This window comes from Esox lucius, chromosome 12, assembly GCF_011004845.1.
Source record: "Esox lucius isolate fEsoLuc1 chromosome 12, fEsoLuc1.pri, whole genome shotgun sequence".
Classification (NCBI taxonomy): domain Eukaryota; kingdom Metazoa; phylum Chordata; class Actinopteri; order Esociformes; family Esocidae; genus Esox; species Esox lucius.
Window position 1 is genome coordinate 31,292,309 of NC_047580.1, and position 23,311 is coordinate 31,315,619.

The window sequence follows — 23,311 nt, forward strand, 5'->3', positions numbered from 1 at the left end:
AGTATTTTCTGATAACATGCTGCATTCATCCTGCCATACATTTTCACAAGATTTTCCGTGCCTTAGAGCTCACACTAAGAAGCCTAAGAGTCAATGAGTCACCACCATGCTTTACAGTGGGGATGGTATTCTGTTCACTATAGGCCTTGTTGACCCCTCTCCAAACATAGCGCTTATGGTTGTGACCATAAAGCTCTATTTTGGTCTCGTCACTCCAAATTACAGTGCGCCAGAAGCTGTGAGGCGTGTCAAGGTGTTGTTGGGCATATTGTAATCGGGCTTTTCTGTAGCAAAAGCACAGTAAAGACTTATTTCTGGCAACTCGGTCCTTGCAGCTCATTTTTGTTCAAGTATCGTTGTGTTGTGCTCCGTGAAACAACCACACTGTCTTGTTCCAGAGCAGCCTGTATTTCTCCAGAGGTTACCTGTAGGTTTTTCTTTGTATCCTGAACAATTCTTCTGGCAGTTTTGGCTGAAATCTTTCTTGGTCTACCTGGCTTGGAATCAAACTCATAAACTATTCATACACAGACATTAATTGCAATTTCAAAAGCCACAGTTGTGGGAAATTCAACTTTAATTGCCATTTTCAACTGTGTGCGTCACCTTGTGTGTCTGTATCAAGGCCAAACATTTAAGGGTATGTAAACCTTTGATCAGGGCCATTTGGGTGATTTCTGTTATTGTTATGATTTAAACAGGTACCAAACAACTATGTGATAATAAATGGCTTCATATGATCACTTTATTTAAATAAAAGAGAGTTATTTTGCATGATCAGTCATATTTTCAAGATCAGTGCCAAAAGTTTGCAATTTCTGCCAGGGTATGCAGACTTATGAGCTCAACTGTATACAGATACAGCCCAACACACCAAAGAGCAAGCAACAGCAAGCAATTATTGAACAGAGGCTTCCAAACCTAGGAAGATGTCTGTAGAGGGGCATGACTCTAAGCCATGGCCAGTCCTTTTCTGTGTTGGGTGAAGATTATAAGAATACATGACCTTTTACACAACCAGGTGGACTTTAAAAAGTGACAACCAGGTGGACTGTAGACAGTGGCAACCAGGGGGACTTTAAAAAGTGACAACCAGGTGGACTGTAGACAGTGGCAACCAGGGGGACTTTAGACACTGGCAACCAGGTGGACCTCAGGCAGGGACAACAAAGGCAGACTTCAGACTAGGCCTGCGAAGAGTCATCAGGCCAGGTCTTGACCAGTCTTAAGGTGTCACCCGTCTCATAAACCGATGCAATGAGAAACACAGGGACTGAGACGGGACGGGACGGTCCCGAGACACTGTTCCCATCTGAAGACAACCTCAGACAAATTACTGTAAAGTACATGTAAGATTTTTTTTACTTTTCTGTGCAGGAAGATTCCTCCCACAAATGGGTGGTCAAATTAAGATGTAGCATCAGTTAGTTTGGAGAGAAAGGGCAAAGAAATCAACTATATACTCCTGTGAAGATGGAACAGCCTGGTCCTTCTGAACACTCTGGCCCTGAGCCCATCTGAATATCGCCCAGAAAGTAGGTTTCTGACTCCAGCTTGGCTCCCTCTCTCTCTCTGTCTCATTTTATTCAGGAGCATTTCCTGTTCAGTGAAAACAGAGGCTCTTTATGTGGAGGATTTGTTTGGCTAGCATTCAGGCTAGCCAAACAAATATTTTTCCATGTTCTTCAAGAAAAAATATTACCCGTGATCCTTCTGTATCTTTTATGAAACTTTCCATGCTTTTCTTCTCTGGCCTTTTGCTGCCACACCCTGTGTTGTTATGGCAACAGGGTTGCCACAGATCCCTGATGACTTTGCCAGATACCGTTGTCATGGAACGTTAAGGGTTGTTGCCATGGACACCGGGATAAGTATAACCATACTGTGTGTAATCGCTTGTGACAACATACCGCAACGGATGCACAGCGGATCATTTGTGACTTAAGATCTTTCACTGAAATCGTATACTCAGACACTGAAACACACACAGTGTTGCTAAACTTGCTAATTCCAACACTAGTTCACGAACAGATGTGAACACAGTGTATCTTCCTGGCAGTTTCCGTACCAGAATGCCTTTCCTGCAGAAGTGCACTCTAGCAATGCAGAGACAAATAAATTGACGTTGAGGCTTTCAAGAGAAAGGAAGTGCCTGAGTTATGCTTCTAAAACGTCTACAGTTCGTTGTGTCGTAGCTGTCAAGTTTCTGTTTGAAGTTAATTCCCCTTTTCTGGCCCTAAAATCAGAAATCAGACTTGATGTTTCAGTACGTGTTTCAAATCACATAGATTGTCAAAAATCCTCTACTGATTCTTATATTTTTCGATTCACTTTCATCTGAAAATGAAAGCATCATCTCGATGAAGGCATTTTGCTCTAATCTCCGGAGGCTAAAACACAGCAGTGGTTCAAACCACAAATCCTGTCCGAGCTGCCCAGACCTGCATTACTCGCTGTAGAATCTAATGGGTTATTTATGGTTAAGGAAGTGTTCATGTCAAACTTACAGCAAAGCCCTCAAGAGGTGACAAATGTTAAAGATTAAATTATCACACACAAAGCTGACTCATTGTCAATTTTACAGGGATTTTCACAAAACAATTAGCATGAAGCGTGTTAATCGTTTTCAATCGGGTTTTTTTTCCAGTCAGATTAGGTTTTACCCATAGACTGTAGGGCTGACTTACTGTGTTCAAAATACACTGATTTGGAGTAAAGAGGAGATTGATGAGGTCCATGTTTAATTTATGGAAATGTGTGGCACAATGTGTTCCAGTGGTGCACATATACTGCTGTACCATTGGTTTAAATCTGTCCACAGCTATTTCAGCAAAAACCCACTCTTCTGTCTTTCTTCACTTTCCTCAAGAAAGCATAAACGTGAAAAGTAATCTTTAAAATAAACTGAAATTTGATTCTCCCTGGAGCACCCAGGACAATAATGTTACACTGTTGCTAATGTTGACTTTTACTTCCAGAAGGCAGCAGGCCATTTGAAAACTGTGTGGAAAAGAAAAGCAACGTGGATGATTTTGGCTTCAGTAAAAAAGTATTTTTAGGTTGAGTGGTAAAAATCCAGTCGTGAATTTTGAACCTCAACAACTGCCATTTCTCTGACTGATAGTGTTTCCCTCCTGCTTCATTTAATCATGTCATTTTGACACTGCTGAGGTTTGGCGTGTGGGTGTCTGGAACTGTCTGGCTACAGGTGTGCTGCTAGCAAATGTGCACACAGTATGTGTCCGTGCCAGAAAAGGTACATAGATCTCTCCAGGCAGGACTCAAATGATGCATCAGTGCTGATGGCCTTTCGCTTTCTCACCGCCGCGATCGCGACAGATATGCGCCGGTCAGCGTGTTCATTCATAAGATTAGCCTAGCTCTAAAGCAGTCATTGCTTGAATTACATGGGAGTCATACTACAGACCATGACTCACACTGGGGTCCTATCGCGATAAGGGGTGCTTGCCATCATAGTGGTTGTCTGATTGGATTCTTGTTGGATTCCTCAGACCAACCCATTGTTTATGTCTGTATTGGTCACAGTTGTGGCAGAGGAAGACAGCTGTGAGATAAATTGGGCATTGAAATAAGGAAACCAAGGTAGATGAAACGTTGTAAAACAAAATGTTTTGATTGCCGCCCCAATATGGAAAAACAGAAGGTGACTTATCTCTTTGAATCTCTTCAGGGGACATTTTGTCCTGGGTGGGGCTTCCTGTTAGCCCTCAGGGACTGAATACCCGCCATCCCCCCCACTCACTAACTAAACACTCACCTTAACACCCTGACAGTCAGACACACCCAGGTTGAAGAATGTGCAGGTTCCTGGTGACAGGTTGTTTCACAACCCTGTGTGTACATACAAACACACACACAGATCCTACCACCCACTGAGCTCGTCCTATAACAATCCCCTGTATGATCTCTGTGTGACAGCTAGGATAGGTCTCTGTTACTTCCTGTAGGTGAGGCGCGACCAACTCGGTGGTTGCCAATGGGTCGTACATCTACAAGAAAACATGTGCATTTTGTAGTCAACAACTGTTGTTGACGCTTGCTGTTGTTTTTAAATGTGCTTAATAAATAAATGTGACATGACACTGTCGACACTTGATAATGTGTCCATTAACCATGTTGCTATAACGAACTCAGAGTTACTTCCCAGAGAGCTGTAGGACCTGCGGCATGCTTTACTGTTCATTGTAATGCATACAGACTTTTACATTTTTTTATTTCAATATTATTACATGTCATTTTGAAGTGAAATATGTTGCATGGTCTGGGGGCGTCCAGCGTTCTGGGGGGGTCCAGAGTTCTGTCCGTTTATCTCCTGTGCGCATGCACTGCTGCCCACTAAGCAAAAACGTTCTGTCCCCATTCTCCTTTCCACATTGATTGAAATACCTGACAACGTAGCTTTGGAAATAATACATATATTTTACAATGTCGCGCAGCATTTAGGCAGTTAATGACTTGTTTTTGTAGTAGACTATATTCTAGAAGAAATGCAGATCAGGATTTCTATCCACTCACTAAGAGCTCACACTGACTTTCAGGTACGTTAACAGCATGGCTGTATTTGGTGCACAGTGAAAGCGCTGCATTCAAATGAATGGCTGGAGTTCCAATAGGCGAAATACATAGAGTGGCAGCAAAGGTTGGGCTTTTTGCCATGCCCTTTCAGTCTGATTGTAGTCACTGCTAACATCAAAGGCCTTGTTAAGACCTCTGCAGTGGGGAGAACAAGTATTTGAATTTAGAGGTCTGTCATTTTTATCATAGGTACACTTCAACTGTGAGAGACGGAATCAAAATCCAGAAAATCACATTGTATGATTTTTTTATAATTAATTTGCATTTTATTGCATGACATAAGTATTTGATCACCTACCAACCAGTAAGAATTCCGGCTCTCACAGACCTGTTAGGTTTCCACTCATTACCTGTATTAACTGCACCTGTTTGAACTTGTTACCTATATAAAAGACACCTGTCCACACACTCAATCAAACAGCCTCCAACCTCTCCACAATGGCCAAGACCAGAGAGCTGTGTAAGGACATCATGAATAAAATGTTAGTCCTGCACAAGGCTGGGATGGGCTACAGGACAATAGGCAAGCAGCTTGGTGAGAGATCATCCCAGAACTACACAGCAGGACCTGTTCAATGACCTGAAGAGAGCTGGGACCACAGTCTCAAAGAAAATCATTAGTAACACACTACGCTGTCATGGATTAAAATCCTGCAACGCACGCCAGGTCCCCCTGCTCAAGCCAGCGCATGTCCAGGCCCGTCTGAAGTTTGCCAGTGACCATCTGGATGATCCAGAGGAGGGAGAAGGTCATGTGGTCTGATGAGACAAAAATAGAGCTTTTTGGTCTAAACTCCACTTGCCGTGTTTGGAGGAAGAAGAAGGATGAGTACAACCCCAAGAACACCATCCCAACCGTGAAGCATGGAGGTGGAAACATCATTCTTTGGGGATGCTTTTCTGCAAAGGGGACTGGACGACTGCACCGTATTGAGGCGAGGATGGATGGGGCCATGTATCGTGAGATCTTGGCCAACAACCTCCTTCCCTCAGTAGGAGCATTGAAGATGGGTCGTGGCTGGGTTCTTCCAGCATGACAACGACCCGAAACACACAGCCAGGGTAACTAAGGAGTGTCTCCATAAGAAGCATCTCAAGGTCCTGGAGTGGCCTAGCCAGTCTCCAGACCTGAACCCAATAGAAAATCTTTAGAGGGAGCTGAAAGTCCATATTGCCCAGTGACAGCCCAAAAACCTGAAGGATCTGGAGATGGTCTGTATGGAGGAGTGGGCCAAAATCCCAGCTGCAGTGTGTGCAAACCTAGTCAAGAACTACTGGAAACGTATGATCTCTGTAATTGCAAATAAAGGTTTCTGTACCAAATATTAAGTTCTGCTTTTCTGATGTATCAAATACTTATGTCATGCAATAAAATGCAAATTAATGACTTAAAAATCTTACAATGTGATTTTCTGGATTTTTGTTTTAGATTCCGACACTCACAGTTGAAATGTACCTATGATAAAAATATAGACTTCTACATGCTTTGTAAGTGGGGAAACCTGCCAAATCTGCAGTGTATCTAATACTCGTTCTCCCCACTGAAAGTGCAATTTATATAAAGCCAAGTGTGTATTAATATGCTGTTAAGTGTTTGTTTTTTATTGGCAAAGTATAAAGTGGTTTGCTTTAGGGTACTGTATGTTGAGTCATGACCCAGTAATAGTCTTGATACTGTATGTTACAGCAGGTGTACTACAACAGGAAAGACATGACCTGACTTGCCAATTAGATGACTGTAATTAATTACTGTCAGATTGGAGCTCTTAGCTAGATGTTTAGAACCTAAGCTGCAAAGCCTCGTTATGTCTGATCCCATAATAAGTTATCACGCACCTCTTATCTGGGTCCTGTATGATCATGTCTAGAAACATGTTAGAGACCTATTACCAGCTCACAAGTTGTGCCTGCAGGAGGTTTCTTTTTCTCCTAAGCGTGACTGTGTGTGTGTGTGTGTCTGTGTGTGGTCTTGTTCGTGTATATATATATATACAATGCGTGTTAGGATGATTACAATTAGGATTTGATTTGCATTAATGTCAAGTCAGCACGTTGGTCTCCTCTGTTGTGTGATGGTAGCGAGTGGTCGTGTCCTGCCTGCTCCTTTATGTGTTTTGGGGTGTGTCTGTGTGTTTACACAAGTACAAAAGCATGCAGAAGAGCCTGAGTGCAATGTTTACATTACAGCGCTCTGATGTGTGGGTGTAGATTGAAGGCCTCCGAGCATAGTGGTCTAATTAAGTTCTGTTGGTACTGAAGTGGACAAAATGGCTGCGACTTACCACACACAAACTACTAATGATTTAGGACTCAAACCTACTGGCTCCTGCTGTAAATGAAATGCACAAAACTGAATAGCATTGTTTAGACTTGGAGTGCTTTGAAATTCGGTTTCTTGTGCTTCCTTGGGTGTGCCTGAGCGGAGGCTCAGCGGTGTAGCGTGCAGTGTTTGTATGGAAGGAGAGTTTACATTTCCTATATGCAGGCCAGAACCGACAAAAGGAGTGTGGACAAAACCAGAGACCTGTGTTAAATGTCGATCACCTTCAGATGGTAAATGGCGAAGAACCAGTTCAGAGACTAAGTCATTGTAGAGTAACTGTTTTGGAAGTGTGCAGTTAATGACAGAGTTGGCTTAGCTGTGGGTTGTCAATCAGAACGTTTTAGTTTGTGAATCACTGGACTCTCAGGAGATGGCTCAGTTTTCTCCCGCTCAGTTCCTGGCATGGGAATCTGCAATAGGTGATATCTTTCATCTCACAAATAATTACAAAAGAGTGCAGAAAAGTGACCGATCAATGCCAACCAACAAAGAGACATGGAAACATTTGCCGTCAATTAAAGGGAATTGAAGGTGTGTCTGTGGTGAGAACATCCAGGTAACTTGTGTTCTCAAATGTCATCCTCCTTACCTCGTGAAGTACCAATACTGTGCTAGGTTCTGGACATAGCCATGAGCCAAAAGTAATAAAATACAACACAATAGTAAAGCAAAACGGGAGGCACTCACGAAAGGAAAATGCAATGGTCTGACTCATTCCCCAAAGGCTGCTTCTGGTTAAAAAACAAACATTCAAAAGTCTTAATTCAGCCCATTCTGGAACCATCGTTCTAAGCTCACCACTCATGACTCATAAAGAGTTATTTCATCTGGAGTGGATGGGTGCTTGTGACTACTCCCTGACACAAAGGTGCAGACAAATTACGTGCTGCACAGACTCCTATAAAAGGTCCAGAAACCCGAAAAGAAGGGACTTTTATAAAACTCAGAAACAAGAAAGGACAGTCAGAGCACACTGCGATGCATTTGGGCAAAACTTTACCACCCCCCCCCCCCCCCCCCCCGTGTTGTTCATGTTGCCAACCAAAGTTTCCACCCTGTGGATCAGGCTTGCATGGTCCAGGAGTCCACTAACACCAATCTCTTTGTCCAGCCCTCTTTTACAGCGGAGGCCTGGAGAGCCTTGGATCCATGTGAAAAACTGCAGGTATGATGACAGGGGAAAGGAATGCATTGAAACGGGCAGCCTGAGAGGAGGAGAGGCGTTGAGGGGTTGGGGAGTTGAGCGGAGGAGAGGCGGTGTGGGGTTTGGGAGGAGTTAGAGGGCAGTTAAGAACTAGGGGCATTTATGTGGACGAGACACAGCAGGGTTTAAGATTAATAGGCTTTTAGGAGAAAAAAGAGAGGTGTTCAATTCCGCACCTCCTCTGTCTACAACCCACAATCATTCGCTCTCTTTCTCCAGAACAAAAAGGAGAAATCTACTTGCTCCAGCCTGTCACAAAACCTTTGACCTTGGGTAAAATGTGCTTTTGGGGAAGGGGCTGTTAAAGCCTTCTAGACACTAGAAATCGACATCCATTTGAATGCTAATTTTTAATTTAGTGGTGGCCATGCCTATTTCTTATCTGTCATGATTTCACTCAGCATACTAACTGTTCTGATAATGAGTTGCACTTGCTTTTTTCAGGTGACCACCGCCCTGCACTATGATTTGGTCAGGCATTTGGGGTGATTCATGAAGAGACCTGCCCTGAGGTTAGGGTCACGGGGAGAGTTTAGCGTGTGTGAGCAGTGAGTTCACACCAGATGAACAGTTGTTTTAGACGTCTGTCCAGGTAGACAAACTGCTTAATATGACTGGAAAACTAGTCAGCTGGAGTAATGCTGAGCACTGTTGCATTGGAAGACTCAGTCAGTCACATCGGGGATGGGAATGGGGATGATGCAGTAACCTTTCAACTTGGCAAATATTTGAAGCTGGACTGCCAGTTATTGGGTTTGTGTAATACCACGTTCCATTGTTGTTCTGTTTCAAGCCTTCCCCAAACAGGAACCCTTAGCTTGACCTTCCAGGATTCACACATAAACTAACCGAAATGCCTAACTCTCATCTTTCCTTGTTTATCGTAGCCCACTGCATCGCACTGACACCTTTGGTCTATATATGAAAACCCAAAGCTGCACAGTGGTGAGGGGGACATTGACCTGGATGTCTTTTGGACAGGATGTTAAAACAGGGATCTTGTCTCTCCCTGATCAATATAGATCTCACTGCACAATGTGTAAGAGTAGGGGCGTTTGTGTCCTCAGTAACAGTTGGTATTAAAGATAAACGATTGGTCTTTCACACCATTATCTCCAGCTTCCAATTGGCTCATTCCAACCCTTTTTCTCCCCTGTAATTATTCCCAAGGTTGCTGCTGTAATGGAGAATGTGTTCTCAGTCCACCTAGTAAAAAGAAATATATGCATATGATATGTTTTTTATCTTCTTGAGTTTTCACTTCACCTATAGAAGTTTATCTCCTCCTGGACAAATGTCAGATGCAGATGTGAGATTGTGAAATCACATTGGTGTGAAAAGGGGAGTTGATGTTGTCCAAACCAGAGTCTATCCAGGGCCAAGTCTTTTTTGTTACCCAAACCAGATTCTATCCAGGGCCAAGTCTTTTTTGTTACCCAAACCAGAGTCTATCCAGGGCCAAGTCTTTTTTGTTACCCAAACCAGATTCTATCCAGGGCCAAGTCTTTTTTGTTACCCAAACCAGAGTCTATCCAGGGCCAAGTCTTTTTTGTTACCCAAACCAGAGTCTATCCTGGGCCAAGTCTTTTTTGTTACCCAAACCAGAGTCTCTGAAGATTGTTCCACTTCTGCATCTGTTCTGATTGCGTAACACTTTCATCCTAAACAGGTCAAACCCAAAGATGGCATTAGCATGCTCTCCCCCACTCCCTGTAATCACACATAACCTGTCCCTCCGGGTAAGTAAGTGGGTAAAATTAATTGATGGACCAACTGGAGTTTATGTATGTGTGTGTGTGCCCGTGTGTGCGTGTGTGTGTGTGTTTGTGCGTGCATGCATACAAACTTCTGTATGTGTGTGTGTGTGTGTGTCACAGGGCACACATCAGCCTATCCTATTTGATTATGAATGGCTACTCATAGTTGACTGAAGTAATGGTGAAGTAGTCATGACGACAGTGTTGCGTTATTGCCGTCACGTACCATGTCACCTGAAGGTACAGCGGTGAATTGTGGGTTAACAGAAAGCACATCGGCTCGCATAGCGAATGCACCTCGGGCGGCTTTTGTTGTCATGTAAATTATTGATGTGGGGCTCTGTTCTTGGGTCAGTGTGTTGATGCACCACACCCGTACCCCAACACAACGAGCTGAGTCGCATAAAGATGAACTTTTAAGTACAGACAAACAGCGCTCTTATAAAGATGTGACCAACCGATTAGAAGTAACTGATCCCCGGGCTAACGTGCACTTGACTTCCAGCTTGGCAGGTTGTGTAGTGATACCACACAATGTATCCAGGTTTTTGAATGCCCGTCGGTACATTCAGCCGCGGTTTAGTTAATGTGTGTTTTGTATACGATAAATGTCTTGGGATTCCCCGACCCAGCAAAGAAGGGGCACAACAGCTTGTGTTTGTTAGCGGACTGCAACCTGTGGTCCGCGAACCCAGGCGGACCCCAATGAAAACATTCAAATGAGGAATAATGAGAGAGTTTTGTTTTACACATGCAGAATACTTTCATTTAGCCTGCAGTGTATTGTGTTAGGCTATTTTCTGCAAGTATTTTCCTCAGTAACAGTTGGTATTAAAGATGATATTAAAGATGAACAACTGGTGATTAGTGCTTTTAGATGTGATTCAGTGGTACCTGGAGTGGAAAAAGTTTGGGAACAAGCGGTCTGTCTGACAGTGTGGGCCTCCTGGATAGCCTCAGGACAGGAATGGGTGGTAAGCAGAGGTCAGGGAGGGTAACAGGGAGAGCACTAAAAGAAAGATATCCAGAGAGGAAAGTAAGACAAATGGGGCAGATTAACTGAAAAACGGAGGGAGGCGGAGAGGCGGAGACCGACAGAATGAGAGCAAGAGAGAAACAAAGGGTGAGAGAGAACAAAAAAGAATGATAAAGATTAAAGGTAGCGGGACAATATTAGGGAGGGCCTACATGGCTGTTATTTCCTGTACACTCCACGTGTATTGTTGAGGTGATAGTTGGGCCCAACATAAAAGCAAAGGGAATGTTATTTTCACTCCGACAGTTGCCGTTGGAAACGAGCTGCAGAATGTGTTGGGTGAGTGGAAGGCAGCTGATAAGAACCTGCTTTTCCAGAGCACTTCGGGAGGCCCGGATTGGCCAGATATGATCATGAGGCGGGGGTGACGAAATGTGTGATTATCTTGAGGACGGAGGAAATGAGCTCAGCGGTCTTGTGAATCATTACGAAGACATTGTGGTTACCTGTCCTTTACTTAGGACTGTAGCCCTACCTGTGAGGCACCTGCTCTATTCTGCCCTCTACTGATCTTCAAGAAAACAACAGGGACCTGGTTGTGTAAAACACTGTCGCATTAAGACACGTGGCCATCTGGCACTTGCGCTGTTATTTACAGTATATATACAATTCCCAAGGACACCAAGGTTTTTTTTTGCCAGTGATAAGACAAGATAAAACGTCTCGTCCCGCATGTAGGCCTATTGAATGTTGACGACTGAGTCAAACACAAGTGACCCGTTGCTGTGGAAACCCATATATACACACCTCATTTCAAGGAATCTCCGTCCACTCTGGCACATGTGACTAAGCGGATTCATTCATGAACGACCAGCTGCTTCTTCCATCTACTACACACGCCTGAAGCTTCCTGTTCCTGCCTTGATAAATGACAGCCATATACAGTAATGTGGGAAGAGTCATGTTTTTATCCACTAGGGAATATCGCCAAACCAAACAGAAACCTCCAGAAAAGATTGTACATTTTCAATTCCCTTGTAAAGTGGGGAATGTAAAAGGGGTGAATCAGCAGTTTAAACAAAAACAAATGTAATCCCCGCCCCTGTTTTTATTGAAATCTGAGGGAAGGAATTGGAAAAATTGCACCACTCTTGAAATTCACAGACAAAGTTTTTGAATCCAAATATATAATAAAAAATGTAATGAATTTGTGGGTCCAAACACGAATGTAGCCATTCCTGATTGTCCCTTTAAAGGAACAGATTACATAGTAGGAGAAGAGTAAAAGAAAGGGAAGTGTAAGAAATGCCAAGCCAGAGAAAACAGTGGATGTGATGAAGCAATGAGTGGATCATGTACTTCCTTACACTGTTATTCTGATATCGTTACAGATTCTGCTCCTGGATGGCTTCCTTTGCTCATCGGCTCTAATCATTTCTCTTGTCATGTTTATGTACACAGGGCACATTCCACACCAGGATATGGGGCTAGATGGGGAGCAAAGTCCTGCATAAGAGCAGAAGGGCCAGAGAGAGAGACATGGACAGAGAGAGAGAAAAAGAGAGAGAGAGAGAGAGAGAAAGGGAGTTACAGAGAGATTAAAGATGGCGAAAGCAAGATTGAAGACGGGAGTATGAAATAAGAGAGGAAGTGAGGGGCGAATGAGAGGGGGACCTTTTTAGGTTCTGCTTTTTCCACAGGGTGTGTTCATTGGTCATATGATGCTGCCACACCCAATAGGCCAGAGCCTAAGCAAAATATTTTTGGCCTTTTTGTGATAGAGGCACTTAACTGCACATAGTTACTGTGTATGGCCTATGAAGAGCTAGTTTTGGCCATTGCAGATTTTGTCCAGTTTTTAAGCTAACCAGATGTTTTTTTCAAGTAAAACAGCAGGCTCGATACGGATTATTTCTGAGGGGACTACATTCAGTACCTTTTTATTGTCACAGAAACATATTTCCAATCCGCATTTCAGATTCACCAAAGTTTGTCTCACGCTGCATTGTCTGGTCATGTGTATGGTAATGAATGCTAACACGGCATTACTCCTCATAATATATTAGTGGAAGCCAGCTTGTTTGGTACGGGAATGGAAAACGTCAAAACGGAGACTGTTCCTGAAAAATGTGGGTGCCTGCACTACATTTCTGAAATGGCCACCAAGCAGCTCAAGGCAATGCTGGACAGGAGTCACATAACAACAAACAAATGTTTGTACATGCCGCTTGAAGATGACCCTCAGTGCTTGATCAGAAGTCCCTGTTTTTTTTTGTTTTGGGCTTATTACCTTTCTTGGTTCCAGGTAGAACCTTTTTGTCAGTTCAATATAGAAATGTGGTGTCTCTTATGCAAAAGCCACAATTCCCCTCAAATTTGACACATGCCACTGGGAAAACGGATGAAATTGTTCCTCACTAAATTTGCAGTTGACCAGTCCAACCAAAATGTGACTTCTGCTTTCAAAACCCCCTCTAAACTATGAACCCGAGAGTTATTAGGGTTGAGTTATTTGGACAAAAGTACGGAAAATTATCATTTATCTTTGCCGTCTTTGTAGGGAAAGTCTAACGTATTATATTTATCATTTAAAACATGAAAATGTGCCATTTCTTGCATGCCTCATTGCGTTGTACCTAAAAACAAGTAGACGTGACTCAAAGTCATTTTCGGTAGTGCTGGTGGCACAAACATGCTAAAACTCATTCTCAGACAGATGCATCTCCAGCGTAGACTTAAGATATCCCCTTTTCGATTGACAGAGATTGATTACACTGCTTGGTTCCACTGTTCTTAATAGCGAACCACGAGGAAAAAAAGTCTTCCCAGATAATTTTCATACCCATGTGCTACTCTCGGCAAACACATGAGATAGTTCTCTCAGTGTGTGTGTGTGTGTGTGCGCGCGCGTGTGTGTGTGCGCTCGCGTGTGTGCGTGCGTGTGTGTGAGGTGGCCTGGAGCAGAGAGGGGAAGGGCTTGAGGAGGGAGGGGCAAGGCTTTCCTAATTCCCGACAGTATGCATGAGCTGCCACTGTGGCGTGGCCTGACGTGGAAGGAGAAAAGAAAAAGTAGTGGAACATGTAATGGTTTCCAGCTTTGCTCAGGGCTGTGAGAGATGTAAGGGAGGGGGGTGGGGGGGACCCAATTTTGGACGGGGGTTTTCCATGCCAAACGTCCCCACTATAGGATCAGTCAAGTACGAAAACTGTATCTCGTAGCTAAGGTGTAATTAGTGGCTCAGATCCACGAATAGCCTGACTTCCCCAAAACGACTTCCACGTTTTGTCCCAAAAGCATTCATAAACAAATTTGTTGATTTGACTAAGATTGGTAGATAAGTGTCAGTTTTGGATCTTGCCCAGTGAAAGAGCTGAGTGCCATTATGTTTGTTGGATAGAGCCACTGTGGTTGCTTTGTCGATAGTTAAATTAGCCAGAGAACTCGCAATATTGCAAGAAACATAATAATGTAACTTAATTTAAGGTTTGATTTAAGGGATGAGGTTTTTGAGATGGCTAAGGGTAATCAGATTTTAAGATGTGACATTTTGGAAATAGACTTTGTAGCTGATTTAACTACTTCTAGCCATATGGCTGGGACGTCACGCCGCTGTATTTTAACTTAGGACATTCGGGTATCCCAGAATTCAGCAGACATGCTCACCGCCGACATTAACAACACGGAAGTGCAGTGAGTTTGTAAGAACACATGTTTTTTTGTCTCATCCCTACCCTGATTCTCTCAAAGACATCTTAACATGGTGTTTTAGTGCAACAAGCTGTATGCATTCTCTGGAAATAGACTCCCAATCATTCGGCGGAGAACATAGTGTTTTTTCACTGTGCCCGTCCACTCAAATGAACCCATTGTGTCGCCCAAATCCCAGCCCCGTGTGCAGGGACCCCGGACTAGCGGACAGAAAAATAGAGCGAAGGACTCCAGCTGTGCCTAGCACAAGCTTGTGAAATATGGTGTGTCAACTTCACCAAAACCTGCCAACGAACCGCCCGCCCGGGACTGTTTTGTCTGCTTGCTTCCACATAAACCTGAGTCTTGTTTTCTGTTGCCCTGGAAACTGTGGGACCGTTCTGGAACTTTCCTCTGGTTCCAACGTCAGATGGGGGAGGATTCCGGGCGGTAATTACTGAGTGCAAGAATGTGTGCGGTGCAGAGGGGAGACAGACGCGGATTTGGAACGAGCGGAGAGGAAGATAAGGACGAGAGCGAAATAGACACTACATGTGTTAATAAAGTGAGTGTCAAAAGAAGAAAAAATGAGACATACAGAGAGAGGATTGTGTGTACGCGTGTGCGTGATGCGCACGTGGTCTTGACCTTTCGCTTCGTCCTTTAAGGCCTACTGTCTCACACCCCACCCTGTCACGTCTCCCACCCTGTCATAAATTCTTTCACATTTTCTTCATGGCCTGGTGTTCACAGATATTTGTTTTATGGACCGGGGGATGCGTTGCGATAGGGTGACATGGCCTAAGCCGGACAATAGGGGCGGGTTTCGCAGACACAGATCTAACAATATCAAGCATCAGAAAACTCAATTAAGCTTGATCTTTTAGTCCAAGAGTGAGCTTAATGTGTCCGCGAAAACGGCCCAATGTCAATCAAACGAATCTATGAGAACAAAGCCAAAAAGGGACAGCCGAAGGATTCCTAGTCCTCAGTCTCCTTTTCATTCACCGCCGACATCAGCCTATCTGCATTCACAATTCCACCCACCCTGATTATAATGATCAACATCACCTTAGATTTGTTAAGGTTCCAACATAAGGACTTACTTTCTCCAAAATGTTGGATTCATGCTTACAAGCTTTTCAAACTAGCACACATTCATACTGTCAGGACGTCCAATCAGACAATTTTGGGGTTTCCTAATTTGATTGCGATGTTGCACTCGGCTACAGCTTTCCTCCAACCTTCAGTCTGCAGGACACACCTTAGGTAACCTCCATCCCATCCCTCTGGGCGTAGACACGAGGCGTAGTCATATGCTCTAAATCATCTTTACGGTCTGCCTGCAAGCTAATGCGTTCAGCCATCCTTTAGAAAATCTTTATCCCGCTCAAACACAAACACTCACTCAGGTGGGACCGACCGGTGATGTGATGTCTGCGTTGCACCACTCATCCTGGGAAGAATGTTGAACACACCTGGTACCACAGGCACCTGGTAATTGTTTCAGCTTTTCCCATGACACGGAAAACAGCTGGTCCCTCAGAGTCACAGGCACTTGCGTTTGAGGCATTTCGACATAAAACGTCGCTGTGAAATGTGAGGAGCTTTGTGTGTTCGATGGGAGTTTTTAAGAAGAGGTCTATTGTGAGCTGACATTATCAGAGATAAGAGAGATGTACAGCCAAGTCTCATTGAGAGATTGACCCAGGGTCAGCCGGTCTCCCCAGTGTCTGGCTGTAGATACAAGGCCCTCTGTGGGTGTTCTCTGACACCAAAGGCGAGGCCATAAACAAAGCCTTACAGACCAGTTCTTTTCAGTCATATTTCTGCCTAAAAGGGAGAGTCATTCTTTAAAAAAACAAAAAGGCCTGTTCTGAAGTTGGGCCGAGGCCAGAGCTCCATGAGGCCCGAGCCAGACCCACAAGCCCCTCCGAAGGACAGTCCAAATAACTCTTTGCAGACAAAGTTAAACTTTAATCCGTTAAACTCACACTTCCTTAACACAACTGCCGTGACTCAACCTGCCATGTGGCACCAACAGCACAGCTTACGACCCGATCGGTCGATATAATTGGCGTTATCTCTAATAAGTAAAAGTAAACATTGCGTATGGTGAGTGGCTTCTTCGTGCCAGCCTTCCTGGACTAGGCTATAGGCTAACTCATGCTCCAACGCTTAGTGTTTGGCGATTAGTGTTCATCCTGTTGCGGTTAATGGATGTGTCAGACAGCAGGCTTTGATGGTGGGGCCAAAACCTCTCAAGTGTGTGCCATCGTTGCATCACAGCACCCACTTGCCAAATCTGTGACAACAACTGTGATTAATTTGTGAGGTGAAACATCTCAATAAGATGGTGTATTTACAGTTGTGGTGTTACATTCTCATGGTTTTTTGGTTAGATACTGTTATCCAGAGTGACTGTGGCCACTTATAGTTCCACTGTAGGTCCCACACAACCCTTTTATGACCTGTTTATGAATGGCCATACACTGTCGTGCTGTATTGATACCGGTAATGTAAAATTAGTTCATACACTTGTGAGGAACAGCTTTGCAGCTGAAAATAGTGGTAACGCTGGCCTCCCATACTGCCAATTCTCATTGAACAGGGAAGTGTTGAACAGTGTTCAATCTGGATGTCGAGTATTATCCGTGTTAGTGTGTTAATTTAGATCTGCAGACTATGGCCTTAGCTTGTTGCAGGCGCTTCACAGCCAGTGTGGGAGAGTCAAAGATCCTCCGAAGCGCACGTTGGTAAGCCATTTCCCTCCGTATCACACTGCCCGCTCAACCGACACGTTCTCGCGAGCACACACACAGGCGAGGTGAACACATTCCCCGGCCAACAACCCCAACTGAGCTCAGAAGCACACAGCCTACTGCTAGGAGTCGTTACAGCACGACCAAACAAGGCAGCCCTGTCCAACATGACCCCAGTCCACCCCAGGTGGCAGGCAGCCCATTTGCGGCGCTTAGTGCTGGACCCTTGGGAATGGTCGTTGCGCCGCGACCAGAATTAGAAAACACCAGGCCGTTGCGGTACAACGTGACTTGGGGACCCACCAGTGACTGCACCACTCGGGGACCCATCTACAGTGATGTTAAATGCGGTGCATTAAAAAATGGACCACCTTGACTTTAACTGCTGCAACGTACAGCCGATTGCTCAGACTGAAGAAGAAAACAATATAAAATAACAACCATTTCCAGGATTGCAAGAACGGGTGGGTTAGCGGGGTATGATTGCTAACGAGATAGGACTGCCAACAACTGCAGACCAAACAGACAAGACCTGACAGGATGGGCCCTGGATCAGTTAGCCCCAACCTGGATCAGAGTCACCTAGGTGTTTGTTTACCTGACCGGCCACCCCCATGTACCTCTCTGTTTCCCAAGCGGGTGTGGTACCACAGAGGACCAGGCATGACTCTGCAGGCTCTGGTCCACGGCCTGGAATGCTAACATTAGTAAACAAATAAAAAATGCAGTCCGCGCCTTACGAAAATATCAATGTGTTCACCTAATAGCTCACCCCCTTTGAACTGGAAGTTTCTTTACTTTTACAATTTCTCCTTTAAGTTGGGTTATTCGTCACAATGTATAAACCATCCCCACTCTGACAACGTGGGTAAGCAATGCCACTCATGAAAATGCAATTCTCTTCCTAGTGAGATGCTTTTTTCTCTTAAAACGTCTGAAACCCTAACTTTAAAGAGCGGCAGTGGGGTTTAAAAAATACATAATATTCACATTCCCTCAGTATTATTACCACTACCCACACATCCAAAAACTGTAAGATGTTGACACATCTCTTTTCCAGTTTAAGGTATACCTGGTTCTCAACAAGGCTACATTAGTTTCATTCGTTTTTTTCCATTTGTTTCATTTGAGGGACGTGCATCATGAGCATAGTTACTTATATCATTTGACCTTTTTCTGTATGGAGGATGATTAGCACAGACAAGTCCAATTAGATTCAGCTTTACCGCGTCCTCTTCCACAGAAGCAAACAAAGTGTGGCTTTGTATTTGTGGTCACGCCTTTCAGAAAATGCCGGAAAAAATGTTTGTCTCAAGAGCAAACCATTCAACTGAAGACCTATTTTACCAGAGCTGCATTCATTGTTCTTTCTGGTCAAGATTTTAGTAGGGCTTTCAAAGGGGTGTAAACATTTTAATATTGACGAGTAAGGAACTGCGCAAAATAAGATTATTTTTTAAATCTTCATATGAACTGCAACTTAGGTAAAAAAGTAAGTTTGTCTCACACAGCAAAAAAAGGTTTTTAAGAAAGGTTTTGGGACTTCTGTGGGAGAAGTAGTATATGGCAATGAAGAGTGTCCAGCCTGTCGACACAGTTGCATTGTTATCATTGAAGAGGCACACTTACCCAGAGGCAACTGCAGTAATGAGTGCGTACAATTTGCTTATAATTTACAGTAGTATAGACTTTCCCCGGTCCCTGGGAGAATGACTACCGGTCTGCAGTATAACCCTCAATTCCACAGAATGCAATGCTTCTTGGCTCATGAAGCACTGTTTTAGCGAGTATTTATGGCATGTAAAGACTATTTACTATTACTATTTTAGTCACACAAATTTGTCTCCTGATTTCAAAAGGTTATGAAGCCTTAAGTTAAAAGGAGCTCTCTTGTATTTAACTTGTATGTAACTGTGACAAAATGTGCATTTAAAAGCATTTTTTCTTCATAATCTTTCCTGAGGTTTTTCATGCAACTTCCCAAAACCATTCTAACCCAAACCCTTACAACAAGCCCTAAACCTAAATCCTTGATCTTTAAATTTAGAGTGTTTGCAGGGCTATAAATGTACTATAAATGTACTTGTATTTGTTATTTCTGTGCATTTACTGTGATAATGGTTGTAACCTAAAGCCCCCCTACTCGAAAATAGTAATAGAGAGTCAAGCATCAGCTGGGTGTGACACAAAAGCCCAGTATACATCACCTGTAAGGGGAGAGCTCAGACCCACAGACCCTTAGATAACAACCAACCCCTTCCTGAATGACATTCAACCCCATCCTGAGTGACAACCAACCTCATCCTGAGGGACAACCAACCTCATCCTGAGGGACAACCAACCCAATCCTGAGGGACAACCAACCCAATCCTGAGTGACAACCAACACCATCCTGAGTGACAACCAACCCCATCCTGAGTGACAACCAACCCCAAACTGTGTGACAAGCAACCCCATCCTGAGTGACAAGCAACCCCATCCTGAGTGAAAAGCAACCCCATTCTGAGTGACAAGCAACCCCATTCTGAGTGACAAGCAACCCCATTCTGAGTGACAAGCAACCCCATTCTGAGTGACAACCAACCCCATCCTGAATGACAAGCAACCCCAAACTGAGTGACAAGCAACCCCATTCTAAACGACATTCAACCCCATCCTGAGTGACAACCAACCCCATCCTGAGTGAAAACCAACCCCATCCTGAGTGACAACCAACCCCATTCTAAACGACATTCAACCCCATCCTGAGTGACAACCAACCCCATCCTGAGTGAAAACCAACCCCATCCTGAGTGACAACCAACCTCATAACTGACTTCACTTTTAACTAGAGTGCGTTTAGTGGCCACATGTTGGAAAATAGGGGTACGTTATAGATTATAGCTGTCAAGGTCCAACCCAAAATTTGGTCCAACCTATATAATGGTTTATGATGGAATAATTAGTTCCCATTTCAACTCAAGAACTATGTCTTTCTCTTAATATTGACACAAATCTAAGATGTACTGTTGCAAAGAAATGCGCTCATTAGTCTGTAGGTTTGACAACCTTCCCGTCTCCCCTATAAAAAAAGGAAGCATTTTAAATCAATTGTATTTTGGTGTGTTTGAAAGATGTACAAGACAGATTTTGGCATAGTTCCAACTGTGTTCGCTGTTTTAAATTTGAAAGGTATTCCCCCTTGACATTAATTTCCGGCCTCATTCTCCTTCCTGATTCTCTAGGCCACTATGAATGCAAACATACCTCCTGCTGGGATGAGAGAGGAGATAAAAAACACTTTAGGCAGCAAGAAGTAAGTGTTGTACAAAAGTGACTGTAGAAGAAAGTGTTGTACACAAGTGACTGTAGAAGAAAGTGTTGTACAAAAGTGACTGTAGCTCAGAGAAAACATTATAGCTCAGTTGGTAGAACTACCCCAGCACAAAAAATATGAAAACATATGCCCTCACTACTGTAAGTTGCACTGGATAGGAATATCTGGTAAATGTTATATTAAATATTCTCTAGGCTTTGTTAGTCAGACTTGTTAGTCTGTGGCTTGATATGGTAGATGAACATACAGTGGATATAAAAAGCCTACACACCCCAGTTAAAATGCCTGTTATAAAACTGAAATCTTCGAGGGGGAAAAATGAAACATAAAAACCATACAATAATCTGGATGGACAAGTGTGCACACCCTCTTATAACTGGGGATGTGGCTGTGTTCAGAAATAACCAATCACATTCAAACTCATGTTAAATAGAAGTCATTACACACCTGCCATCCTTTAAAGTGACTCTGATTAATCACAAATAAAGTTCAGCTGTTCTTATTTTGTTAGTTTCATCTCAGAGTGAAAGCCATGGTCTGCAGAGAGCTTCCAAAGCATCAAAGGGATCTCATTGTTGAAAGATATCAGTCAGGAGAAGGGTTCAAAATAATTTCCAAAGCATCAGATATACCATGGAACACTGTGAAGACAGTAATCATCAAGTCGAGAAAAAATTGCACAACAGAGACATTACCAAGGACCGGACATCCCTCCAAAATGTATGAAAAGACGAGAAGAAAACTGGTCAGGGAGGCTTCCAAGAGGCATACAGCAACATTAAAGGAACTGCAGGAATTTCTGGCAAATACTGTCTGTGTCCTACATATGACAAAAATCTCTTGTATTCTTCATATGAATGGGCTATTGGGTAGGGTGGCAAGACGGAAGCCTTTTCTTACTAAGAGAAACATCCAAGCCCGGCTAAAGTTTGCAAAAACAAACATCAAGTCCCCCAAAAACATGTGGAAAAATTTGTTATGGTCTGATGAAACCAAGGTTGAACTTTTTGGCCCTAATTCCAAAAGGTATGTTTGGTGCAAAAAGAACACTGCACATCACCCAAAGAACACCATACCCACAGTGAAGAATGGTGGTGGCTGCATCATGCTTTGGGGCTGTTTTTCTTCAGGTGTAACCGGGGCCTTAGTCAGGGTGGAGGGAATTATGAACAGTTCCAAATAACAGGCAATTCTGTCACAAAACCTTCAGGCATCAGTTAGAAAGCGAAAGATGAAGAGGAAGTTCACCTTTCAGCATGACAATGACCCAAAGCACACATCCAAATCCACAAAAGCATGGCTTCACCAGAAGAATATTAATGTTTTGGAATGGCCCAGCCAGAGCCCAGACCTGAATCCAATTGAACTGTGGGGGGGATCTGAAGAGGGCTGTGCACCGGAGATGTCCTAGCAATCTTACAGATTTGGAGTGCTTTTGCAAAGAAGAGTGGGCAAATATTGTCACGTCATGATGTGCCATGCTAATAGACTCCTACCCAAAAAGACTGAGTGCTGTAATAAAATCAAAAGGTGCTTCAACAAGGTATTAGTTCAATCAATCAATTAATAACATGTATTTATAAAGCCCTTTTTACATCAGCAGTTGTTACAAAGTGCTTTTACAAAACACCCGGCCTTAAACCCCAAGGAGCAAACACAAGTAGTGTTGAATTTCAGTGGCTTTCAGTGATTCTAGGTACCGTCTGTGGTAATATTTCTGACTAGGTACTGTCTGTGGTAATATCTCTATCTAGGTACTGTTTGTGGTAATATCAAAATCAAATCAAATCACATTTATTTTTAAAGCCCTTTTTACATCAGCAGTTGTCACAAAGTGCTTTTACAAAACATCTGGCCTTAAACCCCAAGGAGCAAACAACAGTAGTGTTGAATTTCAGTGACCCTACTCCCCCAGCACAATATTTTCCCCCCTCAAAGATTTCCGTTTGTTTTTTAAATGAATTGTTCACATTATAGGTCACATTAAAGGTGGAAAAGTTCTGACCTGATTTATCTTTGTCTCATTCTTTTACATCACAAGAATCTGGCATTTTAACAGGGGTGTGTAGAATTTTTATATCCACTGTACATGCTAGATTATTGGTACTACATCACGTGACCTGGTGAATATGCAGAGTAGAATTAGGAAAACACCCCATAATTATCAAAATGCATGAAAGAGTTGTTGAATTTCACATCCACCTAAAGGAATGTAACTCTGTCAAATATTCTAGATCAAAGCCCTCATCTAAAGCATGATGAATCTCCTCAGCCAGCTGGTCTTGGGGTTCTGTTCATAAACAAAAACAAATACCACTGAGGCCCAGGAAAGCAACGCAGTAGGACCCAACCAAACAATAAGAAACTACATCGAGTCATGATCCACATGCCAGAAAACTTTGTGGATGGCAAATATCTTTTTTATACATGTTGATTCGCCCTAGTGTCATGTAAGACCTCTATAAATGGCAGGGAATGAACTCTACGGTAGACTTGTGAAGCCAGATTATGACTGACTGTGAGGCTTGAAACCTTGTAAGCCTTAAAAAGAAACTACATATTGGCAGAATATCTGACCATCATGACTGACCCAAAAGTGAAAGAAAGCCTTCACTATGTATAGACTGAGCATGGCCGTTATAGTCAGACCTGGCTCTAACAACAAATTAGACTATGCGCCCACTGCCTA